Consider the following 14553-nt stretch of genomic DNA (forward strand, 5'->3'; position numbering starts at 1 on the left):
CCTTACAGGGTTAAAAAGAAAGATTCCTACTTTCATTGCTACCTGCTTGCTGGCTAGCCAGCTAGCCAGCCCTGTGGGCCTTGCTGCTGCTGCAGCCAAAAAACAAAAGGTGGTGCTGCTGCTGCTGCTTCTGCTGCTTCTGCTTGTGTCTGGCCGCTGTTGGAGCGTCCAGGCACAGGACTTCTGCTGCTGCTGACTAAATGGCCTCCTTAATTGGATCATTTGAGTAGCCAGCACACCTGTGCAGGTAGGGCATGACATGATAGGCAGCTGCCTTGATAGCGGGTGGGTGCTGAATGTTCCTAATTGACAAAATAAGATTAATGCTTATGAAGAAATATAAAATCTCATCCCTTCCCCAATATCGCGCCACACCCCTACCCCTTAATTCCCTGGTTGAACTTGATGGACATATGTCTTTTTTCGACCGTACTAACTATGTAACTATGTAACATAACATGGGGGGGGGGGGTCTCCTGGCTGTTCACACAGGTGTGTCATTGCTGTACATTGACCATGCATTGCTTCTGTGGTATTGCAAAGGCAAAGACAAATGCTTCCAGCCATCCATTGCACTAATGGATTGGTCATCAGCTGGCTGTCTATGTCCCGCATCAATATAGACCAAAGTACAGAGGGTTAGGCTATGCTATTGTGCACCTACCTGATGCATCAGAAGGTGCGAGGCCCTTGCTAAATTCTGTGCACAGACTTTGAGATCTATACTTTAGACTGTATCTAAACCTGCTCCAACATGGACTGACATTCTGGCCTACTTTCAGCCGATGCGACTTGTCTGTCGCTGAACAGTCGCTTTTTATGTATTCAGCACCTATGTATAATGTTGTAAAAATGCTCTAGAAGCTAAAGTCGCAGAAATGTCACACATATTTGGCCTGCAACTTTCTGTGCGACAAATTCAGACAGGAAAAATCAGTATAAATCCTTAGAAAATTATCCCCCAGTGTCTCCATCTGCTGGCGGTATTGAATAAGCATTGCTGCACTGATGGGGTATGCATTAGACGAAAAAAAAGAAGAAAAAGAAGAATAATACGCCCAGAAAAGAGGCGAAAAGGAGAAAAACGTAAAAAAACGTGAAAAAAAAGTAAGAGGAAGAGAAGGGAAAAAAAGGTGGAAATGGGTTTAAAAGTGATTTCGGCGGAGAATATATATATATATATATATATATATATATATATATATATATATACGCGCACACACACACATATATATAAACGTATTCTCCGTTGAGATATTGCAGCCGCTGCTGTGTCCAGGCCCAGGAGCCTTAGCACTGTGCTGTGATGTCACTCAATACCACTGACATCACTAGGTGTAAACAACATCTCTCCTTTGCTGTGTATGTGACTATGGAGCTGTTTGGTGATGTCGTCTATTATGGCCTTCATAGAAGCAACAGGAGATTGTTGCATCCATCTAGAACCCTCAGAACTACAGTGCTATGATGTCACTCACTTCCACAGGCCTTGCAGAGTGTAAACAACAACAACCCAGCTTTGTTGTGTATGTAACCATAGGGATTTGTGATGTCACCTAGAACCTTCACAGCAGCGACAGCTTTATGAGGAGCATCAGCACTGCTCTGCCTGAGCAGAACCATCACCGCCATAGGTTGTCAAATAACCCGGGTTTAACCCACACAGGTAAGTCCAATGGGGTGCAGGCATGTCCTCTATGCTTACAGCTTCCCGTGGGTGTTGGTTTGATACCGTTTGGGGACAGCCAAGGAGGCATCTGCAGGCAACAAAGGTAGGTGTGTGCTTGTGTGTGTGTTTCCTATGCAGATCCTAAGCCCAGTGTCACATGCAAGTAGGAGGAGTAAGAAGGGTTCCTGGCAAATCCGGGTTATGGATTGCATTTAAAAAGGCCCCGTGGGAGTGCAATGGGCCCCTGTCTTGCTGCTTAGCAATAATGGTATGGGTTTAGGTTCTGCTGTGTGTACTGGTGGTTGACTGCCCCCCAGCCCAGAGTGTGCATGGAAAATTGTCTGGCAGCCTCCCTGACAGCAAGCAGTGATAGTGCCCATGAAGGGGACCTTGTTGGGCCCGCCCCTTTCACGGTTATCGCTTCTCGGCCTTTTGGCTAAGATCAAGTGTAGTATCTGTTCTTATCAGTTTAATATCTGATACGTCCCCTATCTGGGGACCATATATTAAATGGATTTTTGAGAACGGGGGCCGATTTCGAAGCTTGCTTCCGTCGCCCTATGCATTGACCCGATATGGCAGTATCTTCGGGTACAGTGCACCACCCCCTTACAGGGTTAAAAAGAAAGATTCCTACTTTCATTGCTACCTGCTTGCTGGCTAGCCAGCTAGCCAGCCCTGTGGGCCTTGCTGCTGCTGCAGCCAAAAAACAAAAGGTGGTGCTGCTGCTGCTGCTTCTGCTGCTTCTGCTTGTGTCTGGCCGCTGTTGGAGCGTCCAGGCACAGGACTTCTGCTGCTGCTGACTAAATGGCCTCCTTAATTGGATCATTTGAGTAGCCAGCACACCTGTGCAGGTAGGGCATGACATGATAGGCAGCTGCCTTGATAGCGGGTGGGTGCTGAATGTTCCTAATTGACAAAATAAGATTAATGCTTATGAAGAAATATAAAATCTCATCCCTTCCCCAATATCGCGCCACACCCCTACCCCTTAATTCCCTGGTTGAACTTGATGGACATATGTCTTTTTTCGACCGTACTAACTATGTAACTATGTAACATAACATGGGGGGGGGTCTCCTGGCTGTTCACACAGGTGTGTCATTGCTGTACATTGACCATGCATTGCTTCTGTGGTATTGCAAAGGCAAAGACAAATGCTTCCAGCCATCCATTGCACTAATGGATTGGTCATCAGCTGGCTGTCTATGTCCCGCATCAATATAGACCAAAGTACAGAGGGTTAGGCTATGCTATTGTGCACCTACCTGATGCATCAGAAGGTGCGAGGCCCTTGCTAAATTCTGTGCACAGACTTTGAGATCTATACTTTAGACTGTATCTAAACCTGCTCCAACATGGACTGACATTCTGGCCTACTTTCAGCCGATGCGACTTGTCTGTCGCTGAACAGTCGCTTTTTATGTATTCAGCACCTATGTATAATGTTGTAAAAATGCTCTAGAAGCTAAAGTCGCAGAAATGTCACACATATTTGGCCTGCAACTTTCTGTGCGACAAATTCAGACAGGAAAAATCAGTATAAATCCTTAGAAAATTATCCCCCAGTGTCTCCATCTGCTGGCGGTATTGAATAAGCATTGCTGCACTGATGGGGTATGCATTAGACGAAAAAAAAGAAGAAAAAGAAGAATAATACGCCCAGAAAAGAGGCGAAAAGGAGAAAAACGTAAAAAAACGTGAAAAAAAAGTAAGAGGAAGAGAAGGGAAAAAAAGGTGGAAATGGGTTTAAAAGTGATTTCGGCGGAGAAATATATATATATATATATATATATATATATATATATATATATACGCGCACACACACACATATATATAAACGTATTCTCCGTTGAGATATTGCAGCCGCTGCTGTGTCCAGGCCCAGGAGCCTTAGCACTGTGCTGTGATGTCACTCAATACCACTGACATCACTAGGTGTAAACAACATCTCTCCTTTGCTGTGTATGTGACTATGGAGCTGTTTGGTGATGTCGTCTATTATGGCCTTCATAGAAGCAACAGGAGATTGTTGCATCCATCTAGAACCCTCAGAACTACAGTGCTATGATGTCACTCACTTCCACAGGCCTTGCAGAGTGTAAACAACAACAACCCAGCTTTGTTGTGTATGTAACCATAGGGATTTGTGATGTCACCTAGAACCTTCACAGCAGCGACAGCTTTATGAGGAGCATCAGCACTGCTCTGCCTGAGCAGAACCATCACCGCCATAGGTTGTCAAATAACCCGGGTTTAACCCACACAGGTAAGTCCAATGGGGTGCAGGCATGTCCTCTATGCTTACAGCTTCCCGTGGGTGTTGGTTTGATACCGTTTGGGGACAGCCAAGGAGGCATCTGCAGGCAACAAAGGTAGGTGTGTGCTTGTGTGTGTGTTTCCTATGCAGATCCTAAGCCCAGTGTCACATGCAAGTAGGAGGAGTAAGAAGGGTTCCTGGCAAATCCGGGTTATGGATTGCATTTAAAAAGGCCCCGTGGGAGTGCAATGGGCCCCTGTCTTGCTGCTTAGCAATAATGGTATGGGTTTAGGTTCTGCTGTGTGTACTGGTGGTTGACTGCCCCCCAGCCCAGAGTGTGCATGGAAAATTGTCTGGCAGCCTCCCTGACAGCAAGCAGTGATAGTGCCCATGAAGGGGACCTTGTTGGGCCCGCCCCTTTCACGGTTATCGCTTCTCGGCCTTTTGGCTAAGATCAAGTGTAGTATCTGTTCTTATCAGTTTAATATCTGATACGTCCCCTATCTGGGGACCATATATTAAATGGATTTTTGAGAACGGGGGCCGATTTCGAAGCTTGCTTCCGTCGCCCTATGCATTGACCCGATATGGCAGTATCTTCGGGTACAGTGCACCACCCCCTTACAGGGTTAAAAAGAAAGATTCCTACTTTCATTGCTACCTGCTTGCTGGCTAGCCAGCTAGCCAGCCCTGTGGGCCTTGCTGCTGCTGCAGCCAAAAAACAAAAGGTGGTGCTGCTGCTGCTGCTTCTGCTGCTTCTGCTTGTGTCTGGCCGCTGTTGGAGCGTCCAGGCACAGGACTTCTGCTGCTGCTGACTAAATGGCCTCCTTAATTGGATAATTTGAGTAGCCAGCACACCTGTGCAGGTAGGGCATGACATGATAGGCAGCTGCCTTGATAGCGGGTGGGTGCTGAATGTTCCTAATTGACAAAATAAGATTAATGCTTATGAAGAAATATAAAATCTCATCCCTTCCCCAATATCGCGCCACACCCCTACCCCTTAATTCCCTGGTTGAACGTGATGGACATATGTCTTTTTTCGACCGTACTAACTATGTAACTATGTAACATAACATGGGGGGGGGGGGTCTCCTGGCTGTTCACACAGGTGTGTCATTGCTGTACATTGACCATGCATTGCTTCTGTGGTATTGCAAAGGCAAAGACAAATGCTTCCAGCCATCCATTGCACTAATGGATTGGTCATCAGCTGGCTGTCTATGTCCCGCATCAATATAGACCAAAGTACAGAGGGTTAGGCTATGCTATTGTGCACCTACCTGATGCATCAGAAGGTGCGAGGCCCTTGCTAAATTCTGTGCACAGACTTTGAGATCTATGCTTTAGACTGTATCTAAACCTGCTCCAACATGGACTGACATTCTGGCCTACTTTCAGCCGATGCGACTTGTCTGTCGCTGAACAGTCGCTTTTTATGTATTCAGCACCTATGTATAATGTTGTAAAAATGCTCTAGAAGCTAAAGTCGCAGAAATGTCACACATATTTGGCCTGCAACTTTCTGTGCGACAAATTCAGACAGGAAAAATCAGTATAAATCCTTAGAAAATTATCCCCCAGTGTCTCCATCTGCTGGCGGTATTGAATAAGCATTGCTGCACTGATGGGGTATGCATTAGACGAAAAAAAAGAAGAAAAAGAAGAATAATACGCCCAGAAAAGAGGCGAAAAGGAGAAAAACGTAAAAAAACGTGAAAAAAAAGTAAGAGGAAGAGAAGGGAAAAAAAGGTGGAAATGGGTTTAAAAGTGATTTCGGCGGAGAAATATATATATATATATATATATATATATATATATATATATATACGCGCACACACACACATATATATAAACGTATTCTCCGTTGAGATATTGCAGCCGCTGCTGTGTCCAGGCCCAGGAGCCTTAGCACTGTGCTGTGATGTCACTCAATACCACTGACATCACTAGGTGTAAACAACATCTCTCCTTTGCTGTGTATGTGACTATGGAGCTGTTTGGTGATGTCGTCTATTATGGCCTTCATAGAAGCAACAGGAGATTGTTGCATCCATCTAGAACCCTCAGAACTACAGTGCTATGATGTCACTCACTTCCACAGGCCTTGCAGAGTGTAAACAACAACAACCCAGCTTTGTTGTGTATGTAACCATAGGGATTTGTGATGTCACCTAGAACCTTCACAGCAGCGACAGCTTTATGAGGAGCATCAGCACTGCTCTGCCTGAGCAGAACCATCACCGCCATAGGTTGTCAAATAACCCGGGTTTAACCCACACAGGTAAGTCCAATGGGGTGCAGGCATGTCCTCTATGCTTACAGCTTCCCGTGGGTGTTGGTTTGATACCGTTTGGGGACAGCCAAGGAGGCATCTGCAGGCAACAAAGGTAGGTGTGTGCTTGTGTGTGTGTTTCCTATGCAGATCCTAAGCCCAGTGTCACATGCAAGTAGGAGGAGTAAGAAGGGTTCCTGGCAAATCCGGGTTATGGATTGCATTTAAAAAGGCCCCGTGGGAGTGCAATGGGCCCCTGTCTTGCTGCTTAGCAATAATGGTATGGGTTTAGGTTCTGCTGTGTGTACTGGTGGTTGACTGCCCCCCAGCCCAGAGTGTGCATGGAAAATTGTCTGGCAGCCTCCCTGACAGCAAGCAGTGATAGTGCCCATGAAGGGGACCTTGTTGGGCCCGCCCCTTTCACGGTTATCGCTTCTCGGCCTTTTGGCTAAGATCAAGTGTAGTATCTGTTCTTATCAGTTTAATATCTGATACGTCCCCTATCTGGGGACCATATATTAAATGGATTTTTGAGAACGGGGGCCGATTTCGAAGCTTGCTTCCGTCGCCCTATGCATTGACCCGATATGGCAGTATCTTCGGGTACAGTGCACCACCCCCTTACAGGGTTAAAAAGAAAGATTCCTACTTTCATTGCTACCTGCTTGCTGGCTAGCCAGCTAGCCAGCCCTGTGGGCCTTGCTGCTGCTGCAGCCAAAAAACAAAAGGTGGTGCTGCTGCTGCTGCTTCTGCTGCTTCTGCTTGTGTCTGGCCGCTGTTGGAGCGTCCAGGCACAGGACTTCTGCTGCTGCTGACTAAATGGCCTCCTTAATTGGATCATTTGAGTAGCCAGCACACCTGTGCAGGTAGGGCATGACATGATAGGCAGCTGCCTTGATAGCGGGTGGGTGCTGAATGTTCCTAATTGACAAAATAAGATTAATGCTTATGAAGAAATATAAAATCTCATCCCTTCCCCAATATCGCGCCACACCCCTACCCCTTAATTCCCTGGTTGAACTTGATGGACCTATGTCTTTTTTCGACCGTACTAACTATGTAACTATGTAACATAACATGGGGGGGGGGGTCTCCTGGCTGTTCACACAGGTGTGTCATTGCTGTACATTGACCATGCATTGCTTCTGTGGTATTGCAAAGGCAAAGACAAATGCTTCCAGCCATCCATTGCACTAATGGATTGGTCATCAGCTGGCTGTCTATGTCCCGCATCAATATAGACCAAAGTACAGAGGGTTAGGCTATGCTATTGTGCACCTACCTGATGCATCAGAAGGTGCGAGGCCCTTGCTAAATTCTGTGCACAGACTTTGAGATCTATACTTTAGACTGTATCTAAACCTGCTCCAACATGGACTGACATTCTGGCCTACTTTCAGCCGATGCGACTTGTCTGTCGCTGAACAGTCGCTTTTTATGTATTCAGCACCTATGTATAATGTTGTAAAAATGCTCTAGAAGCTAAAGTCGCAGAAATGTCACACATATTTGGCCTGCAACTTTCTGTGCGACAAAGTCAGACAGGAAAAATCAGTATAAATCCTTAGAAAATTATCCCCCAGTGTCTCCATCTGCTGGCGGTATTGAATAAGCATTGCTGCACTGATGGGGTATGCATTAGACGAAAAAAAAGAAGAAAAAGAAGAATAATACGCCCAGAAAAGAGGCGAAAAGGAGAAAAACGTAAAAAAACGTGAAAAAAAAGTAAGAGGAAGAGAAGGGAAAAAAAGGTGGAAATGGGTTTAAAAGTGATTTCGGCGGAGAAATATATATATATATATATATATATATATATATATATATATATATATGCGCACACACACACATAGATATAAACGTATTCTCCGTTGAGATATTGCAGCCGCTGCTGTGTCCAGGCCCAGGAGCCTTAGCACTGTGCTGTGATGTCACTCAATACCACTGACATCACTAGGTGTAAACAACATCTCTCCTTTGCTGTGTATGTGACTATGGAGCTGTTTGGTGATGTCGTCTATTACGGCCTTCATAGAAGCAACAGGAGATTGTTGCATCCATCTTGAACCCTCAGAACTACAGTGCTATGATGTCACTCACTTCCACAGGCCTTGCAGAGTGTAAACAACAACAACCCAGCTTTGTTGTGTATGTAACCATAGGGATTTGTGATGTCACCTAGAACCTTCACAGCAGCGACAGCTTTATGAGGAGCATCAGCACTGCTCTGCCTGAGCAGAACCATCACCGCCATAGGTTGTCAAATAACCCGGATTTAACCCACACAGGTAAGTCCAATGGGGTGCAGGCATGTCCTCTATGCTTACAGCTTCCCGTGGGTGTTGGTTTGATACCGTTTGGGGACAGCCAAGGAGGCATCTGCAGGCAACAAAGGTAGGTGTGTGCTTGTGTGTGTGTTTCCTATGCAGATCCTAAGCCCAGTGTCACATGCAAGTAGGAGGAGTAAGAAGGGTTCCTGGCAAATCCGGGTTATGGATTGCATTTAAAAAGGCCCCGTGGGAGTGCAATGGGCCCCTGTCTTGCTGCTTAGCAATAATGGTATGGGTTTAGGTTCTGCTGTGTGTACTGGTGGTTGACTGCCCCCCAGCCCAGAGTGTGCATGGAAAATTGTCTGGCAGCCTCCCTGACAGCAAGCAGTGATAGTGCCCATGAAGGGGACCTTGTTGGGCCCGCCCCTTTCACGGTTATCGCTTCTCGGCCTTTTGGCTAAGATCAAGTGTAGTATCTGTTCTTATCAGTTTAATATCTGATACGTCCCCTATCTGGGGACCATATATTAAATGGATTTTTGAGAACGGGGGCCGATTTCGAAGCTTGCTTCCGTCGCCCTATGCATTGACCCGATATGGCAGTATCTTCGGGTACAGTGCACCACCCCCTTACAGGGTTAAAAAGAAAGATTCCTACTTTCATTGCTACCTGCTTGCTGGCTAGCCAGCTAGCCAGCCCTGTGGGCCTTGCTGCTGCTGCAGCCAAAAAACAAAAGGTGGTGCTGCTGCTGCTTCTGCTGCTTCTGCTTCTGCTTGTGTCTGGCCCCTGTTGGAGCGTCCAGGCACAGGACTTCTGCTGCTGCTGACTAAATGGCCTCCTTAATTGGATCATTTGAGTAGCCAGCACACCTGTGCAGGTAGGGCATGACATGATAGGCAGCTGCCTTGATAGCGGGTGGGTGCTGAATGTTCCTAATTGACAAAATAAGATTAATGCTTATGAAGAAATATAAAATCTCATCCCTTCCCCAATATCGCGCCACACCCCTACCCCTTAATTCCCTGGTTGAACTTGATGGACATATGTCTTTTTTCGACCGTACTAACTATGTAACTATGTAACATAACATGGGGGGGGGGGGGTCTCCTGGCTGTTCACACAGGTGTGTCATTGCTGTACATTGACCATGCATTGCTTCTGTGGTATTGCAAAGGCAAAGACAAATGCTTCCAGCCATCCATTGCACTAATGGATTGGTCATCAGCTGGCTGTCTATGTCCCGCATCAATATAGACCAAAGTACAGAGGGTTAGGCTATGCTATTGTGCACCTACCTGATGCATCAGAAGGTGCGAGGCCCTTGCTAAATTCTGTGCACAGACTTTGAGATCTATGCTTTAGACTGTATCTAAACCTGCTCCAACATGGACTGACATTCTGGCCTACTTTCAGCCGATGCGACTTGTCTGTCGCTGAACAGTCGCTTTTTATGTATTCAGCACCTATGTATAATGTTGTAAAAATGCTCTAGAAGCTAAAGTCGCAGAAATGTCACACATATTTGGCCTGCAACTTTCTGTGCGACAAATTCAGACAGGAAAAATCAGTATAAATCCTTAGAAAATTATCCCCCAGTGTCTCCATCTGCTGGCGGTATTGAATAAGCATTGCTGCACTGATGGGGTATGCATTAGACGAAAAAAAAGAAGAAAAAGAAGAATAATACGCCCAGAAAAGAGGCGAAAAGGAGAAAAACGTAAAAAAACGTGAAAAAAAAGTAAGAGGAAGAGAAGGGAAAAAAAGGTGGAAATGGGTTTAAAAGTGATTTCGGCGGAGAATATATATATATATATATATATATATATATATATATATATGCGCACACACACACATAGATATAAACGTATTCTCCGTTGAGATATTGCAGCCGCTGCTGTGTCCAGGCCCAGGAGCCTTAGCACTGTGCTGTGATGTCACTCAATACCACTGACATCACTAGGTGTAAACAACATCTCTCCTTTGCTGTGTATGTGACTATGGAGCTGTTTGGTGATGTCGTCTATTACGGCCTTCATAGAAGCAACAGGAGATTGTTGCATCCATCTTGAACCCTCAGAACTACAGTGCTATGATGTCACTCACTTCCACAGGCCTTGCAGAGTGTAAACAACAACAACCCAGCTTTGTTGTGTATGTAACCATAGGGATTTGTGATGTCACCTAGAACCTTCACAGCAGCGACAGCTTTATGAGGAGCATCAGCACTGCTCTGCCTGAGCAGAACCATCACCGCCATAGGTTGTCAAATAACCCGGATTTAACCCACACAGGTAAGTCCAATGGGGTGCAGGCATGTCCTCTATGCTTACAGCTTCCCGTGGGTGTTGGTTTGATACCGTTTGGGGACAGCCAAGGAGGCATCTGCAGGCAACAAAGGTAGGTGTGTGCTTGTGTGTGTGTTTCCTATGCAGATCCTAAGCCCAGTGTCACATGCAAGTAGGAGGAGTAAGAAGGGTTCCTGGCAAATCCGGGTTATGGATTGCATTTAAAAAGGCCCCGTGGGAGTGCAATGGGCCCCTGTCTTGCTGCTTAGCAATAATGGTATGGGTTTAGGTTCTGCTGTGTGTACTGGTGGTTGACTGCCCCCCAGCCCAGAGTGTGCATGGAAAATTGTCTGGCAGCCTCCCTGACAGCAAGCAGTGATAGTGCCCATGAAGGGGACCTTGTTGGGCCCGCCCCTTTCACGGTTATCGCTTCTCGGCCTTTTGGCTAAGATCAAGTGTAGTATCTGTTCTTATCAGTTTAATATCTGATACGTCCCCTATCTGGGGACCATATATTAAATGGATTTTTGAGAACGGGGGCCGATTTCGAAGCTTGCTTCCGTCGCCCTATGCATTGACCCGATATGGCAGTATCTTCGGGTACAGTGCACCACCCCCTTACAGGGTTAAAAAGAAAGATTCCTACTTTCATTGCTACCTGCTTGCTGGCTAGCCAGCTAGCCAGCCCTGTGGGCCTTGCTGCTGCTGCAGCCAAAAAACAAAAGGTGGTGCTGCTGCTGCTTCTGCTGCTTCTGCTTCTGCTTGTGTCTGGCCCCTGTTGGAGCGTCCAGGCACAGGACTTCTGCTGCTGCTGACTAAATGGCCTCCTTAATTGGATCATTTGAGTAGCCAGCACACCTGTGCAGGTAGGGCATGACATGATAGGCAGCTGCCTTGATAGCGGGTGGGTGCTGAATGTTCCTAATTGACAAAATAAGATTAATGCTTATGAAGAAATATAAAATCTCATCCCTTCCCCAATATCGCGCCACACCCCTACCCCTTAATTCCCTGGTTGAACTTGATGGACATATGTCTTTTTTCGACCGTACTAACTATGTAACTATGTAACATAACATGGGGGGGGGGGGGTCTCCTGGCTGTTCACACAGGTGTGTCATTGCTGTACATTGACCATGCATTGCTTCTGTGGTATTGCAAAGGCAAAGACAAATGCTTCCAGCCATCCATTGCACTAATGGATTGGTCATCAGCTGGCTGTCTATGTCCCGCATCAATATAGACCAAAGTACAGAGGGTTAGGCTATGCTATTGTGCACCTACCTGATGCATCAGAAGGTGCGAGGCCCTTGCTAAATTCTGTGCACAGACTTTGAGATCTATGCTTTAGACTGTATCTAAACCTGCTCCAACATGGACTGACATTCTGGCCTACTTTCAGCCGATGCGACTTGTCTGTCGCTGAACAGTCGCTTTTTATGTATTCAGCACCTATGTATAATGTTGTAAAAATGCTCTAGAAGCTAAAGTCGCAGAAATGTCACACATATTTGGCCTGCAACTTTCTGTACGACAAATTCAGACAGGAAAAATCAGTATAAATCCTTAGAAAATTATCCCCCAGTGTCTCCATCTGCTGGCGGTATTGAATAAGCATTGCTGCACTGATGGGGTATGCATTAGACGAAAAAAAAGAAGAAAAAGAAGAATAATACGCCCAGAAAAGAGGCGAAAAGGAGAAAAACGTAAAAAAACGTGAAAAAAAAGTAAGAGGAAGAGAAGGGAAAAAAAGGTGGAAATGGGTTTAAAAGTGATTTCGGCGGAGAAATATATATATATATATATATATATATATATATATATATATATATATATGCGCACACACACACATAGATATAAACGTATTCTCCGTTGAGATATTGCAGCCGCTGCTGTGTCCAGGCCCAGGAGCCTTAGCACTGTGCTGTGATGTCACTCAATACCACTGACATCACTAGGTGTAAACAACATCTCTCCTTTGCTGTGTATGTGACTATGGAGCTGTTTGGTGATGTCGTCTATTACGGCCTTCATAGAAGCAACAGAGATTGTTGCATCCATCTTGAACCCTCAGAACTACAGTGCTATGATGTCACTCACTTCCACAGGCCTTGCAGAGTGTAAACAACAACAACCCAGCTTTGTTGTGTATGTAACCATAGGGATTTGTGATGTCACCTAGAACCTTCACAGCAGCGACAGCTTTATGAGGAGCATCAGCACTGCTCTGCCTGAGCAGAACCATCACCGCCATAGGTTGTCAAATAACCCGGATTTAACCCACACAGGTAAGTCCAATGGGGTGCAGGCATGTCCTCTATGCTTACAGCTTCCCGTGGGTGTTGGTTTGATACCGTTTGGGGACAGCCAAGGAGGCATCTGCAGGCAACAAAGGTAGGTGTGTGCTTGTGTGTGTGTTTCCTATGCAGATCCTAAGCCCAGTGTCACATGCAAGTAGGAGGAGTAAGAAGGGTTCCTGGCAAATCCGGGTTATGGATTGCATTTAAAAAGGCCCCGTGGGAGTGCAATGGGCCCCTGTCTTGCTGCTTAGCAATAATGGTATGGGTTTAGGTTCTGCTGTGTGTACTGGTGGTTGACTGCCCCCCAGCCCAGAGTGTGCATGGAAAATTGTCTGGCAGCCTCCCTGACAGCAAGCAGTGATAGTGCCCATGAAGGGGACCTTGTTGGGCCCGCCCCTTTCACGGTTATCGCTTCTCGGCCTTTTGGCTAAGATCAAGTGTAGTATCTGTTCTTATCAGTTTAATATCTGATACGTCCCCTATCTGGGGACCATATATTAAATGGATTTTTGAGAACGGGGGCCGATTTCGAAGCTTGCTTCCGTCGCCCTATGCATTGACCCGATATGGCAGTATCTTCGGGTACAGTGCACCACCCCCTTACAGGGTTAAAAAGAAAGATTCCTACTTTCATTGCTACCTGCTTGCTGGCTAGCCAGCTAGCCAGCCCTGTGGGCCTTGCTGCTGCTGCAGCCAAAAAACAAAAGGTGGTGCTGCTGCTGCTTCTGCTGCTTCTGCTGCTTCTGCTTCTGCTTGTGTCTGGCCCCTGTTGGAGCGTCCAGGCACAGGACTTCTGCTGCTGCTGACTAAATGGCCTCCTTAATTGGATCATTTGAGTAGCCAGCACACCTGTGCAGGTAGGGCATGACATGATAGGCAGCTGCCTTGATAGCGGGTGGGTGCTGAATGTTCCTAATTGACAAAATAAGATTAATGCTTATGAAGAAATATAAAATCTCATCCCTTCCCCAATATCGCGCCACACCCCTACCCCTTAATTCCCTGGTTGAACTTGATGGACATATGTCTTTTTTCGACCGTACTAACTATGTAACTATGTAACATAACATGGGGGGGGGGGGTCTCCTGGCTGTTCACACAGGTGTGTCATTGCTGTACATTGACCATGCATTGCTTCTGTGGTATTGCAAAGGCAAAGACAAATGCTTCCAGCCATCCATTGCACTAATGGATTGGTCATCAGCTGGCTGTCTATGTCCCGCATCAATATAGACCAAAGTACAGAGGGTTAGGCTATGCTATTGTGCACCTACCTGATGCATCAGAAGGTGCGAGGCCCTTGCTAAATTCTGTGCACAGACTTTGAGATCTATGCTTTAGACTGTATCTAAACCTGCTCCAACATGGACTGACATTCTGGCCTACTTTCAGCCGATGCGACTTGTCTGTCGCTGAACAGTCGCTTTTTATGTATTCAGCACCTATGTATAATGTTGTAAAAATGCTCTAGAAGCTAAAGTCGCAGAAATGTCACA

The 14553-nt window shown here is 46.1% G+C and overlaps 6 non-coding genes across 6 annotated transcripts; all 6 read left to right on the plus strand.

Annotated features, from left to right (window-relative positions):
* Positions 1-2085: 2085 nt before the first annotated feature.
* Positions 2086-2276, plus strand: LOC130338843 (U2 spliceosomal RNA). The gene has a single exon (XR_008879316.1). It is a non-coding gene; the product is annotated as a U2 spliceosomal RNA (small nuclear RNA).
* Positions 2277-4357: 2081 nt separating this feature from the next.
* On the plus strand, positions 4358-4548 carry LOC130338844 (U2 spliceosomal RNA). The gene has a single exon (XR_008879317.1). It is a non-coding gene; the product is annotated as a U2 spliceosomal RNA (small nuclear RNA).
* A 2084-nt stretch (positions 4549-6632) lies between these two features.
* On the plus strand, positions 6633-6823 carry LOC130338846 (U2 spliceosomal RNA). The gene has a single exon (XR_008879319.1). It is a non-coding gene; the product is annotated as a U2 spliceosomal RNA (small nuclear RNA).
* Positions 6824-8908: 2085 nt separating this feature from the next.
* Positions 8909-9099, plus strand: LOC130338847 (U2 spliceosomal RNA). The gene has a single exon (XR_008879320.1). It is a non-coding gene; the product is annotated as a U2 spliceosomal RNA (small nuclear RNA).
* A 2083-nt stretch (positions 9100-11182) lies between these two features.
* Positions 11183-11373, plus strand: LOC130338849 (U2 spliceosomal RNA). The gene has a single exon (XR_008879321.1). It is a non-coding gene; the product is annotated as a U2 spliceosomal RNA (small nuclear RNA).
* A 2091-nt stretch (positions 11374-13464) lies between these two features.
* Positions 13465-13655, plus strand: LOC130338850 (U2 spliceosomal RNA). Its single transcript, XR_008879322.1, has one exon. It is a non-coding gene; the product is annotated as a U2 spliceosomal RNA (small nuclear RNA).
* Positions 13656-14553: the final 898 nt, after the last annotated feature.

Source organism: Hyla sarda, unplaced genomic scaffold, assembly GCF_029499605.1.
Source record: "Hyla sarda isolate aHylSar1 unplaced genomic scaffold, aHylSar1.hap1 scaffold_531, whole genome shotgun sequence".
NCBI classification, from domain to species: domain Eukaryota; kingdom Metazoa; phylum Chordata; class Amphibia; order Anura; family Hylidae; genus Hyla; species Hyla sarda.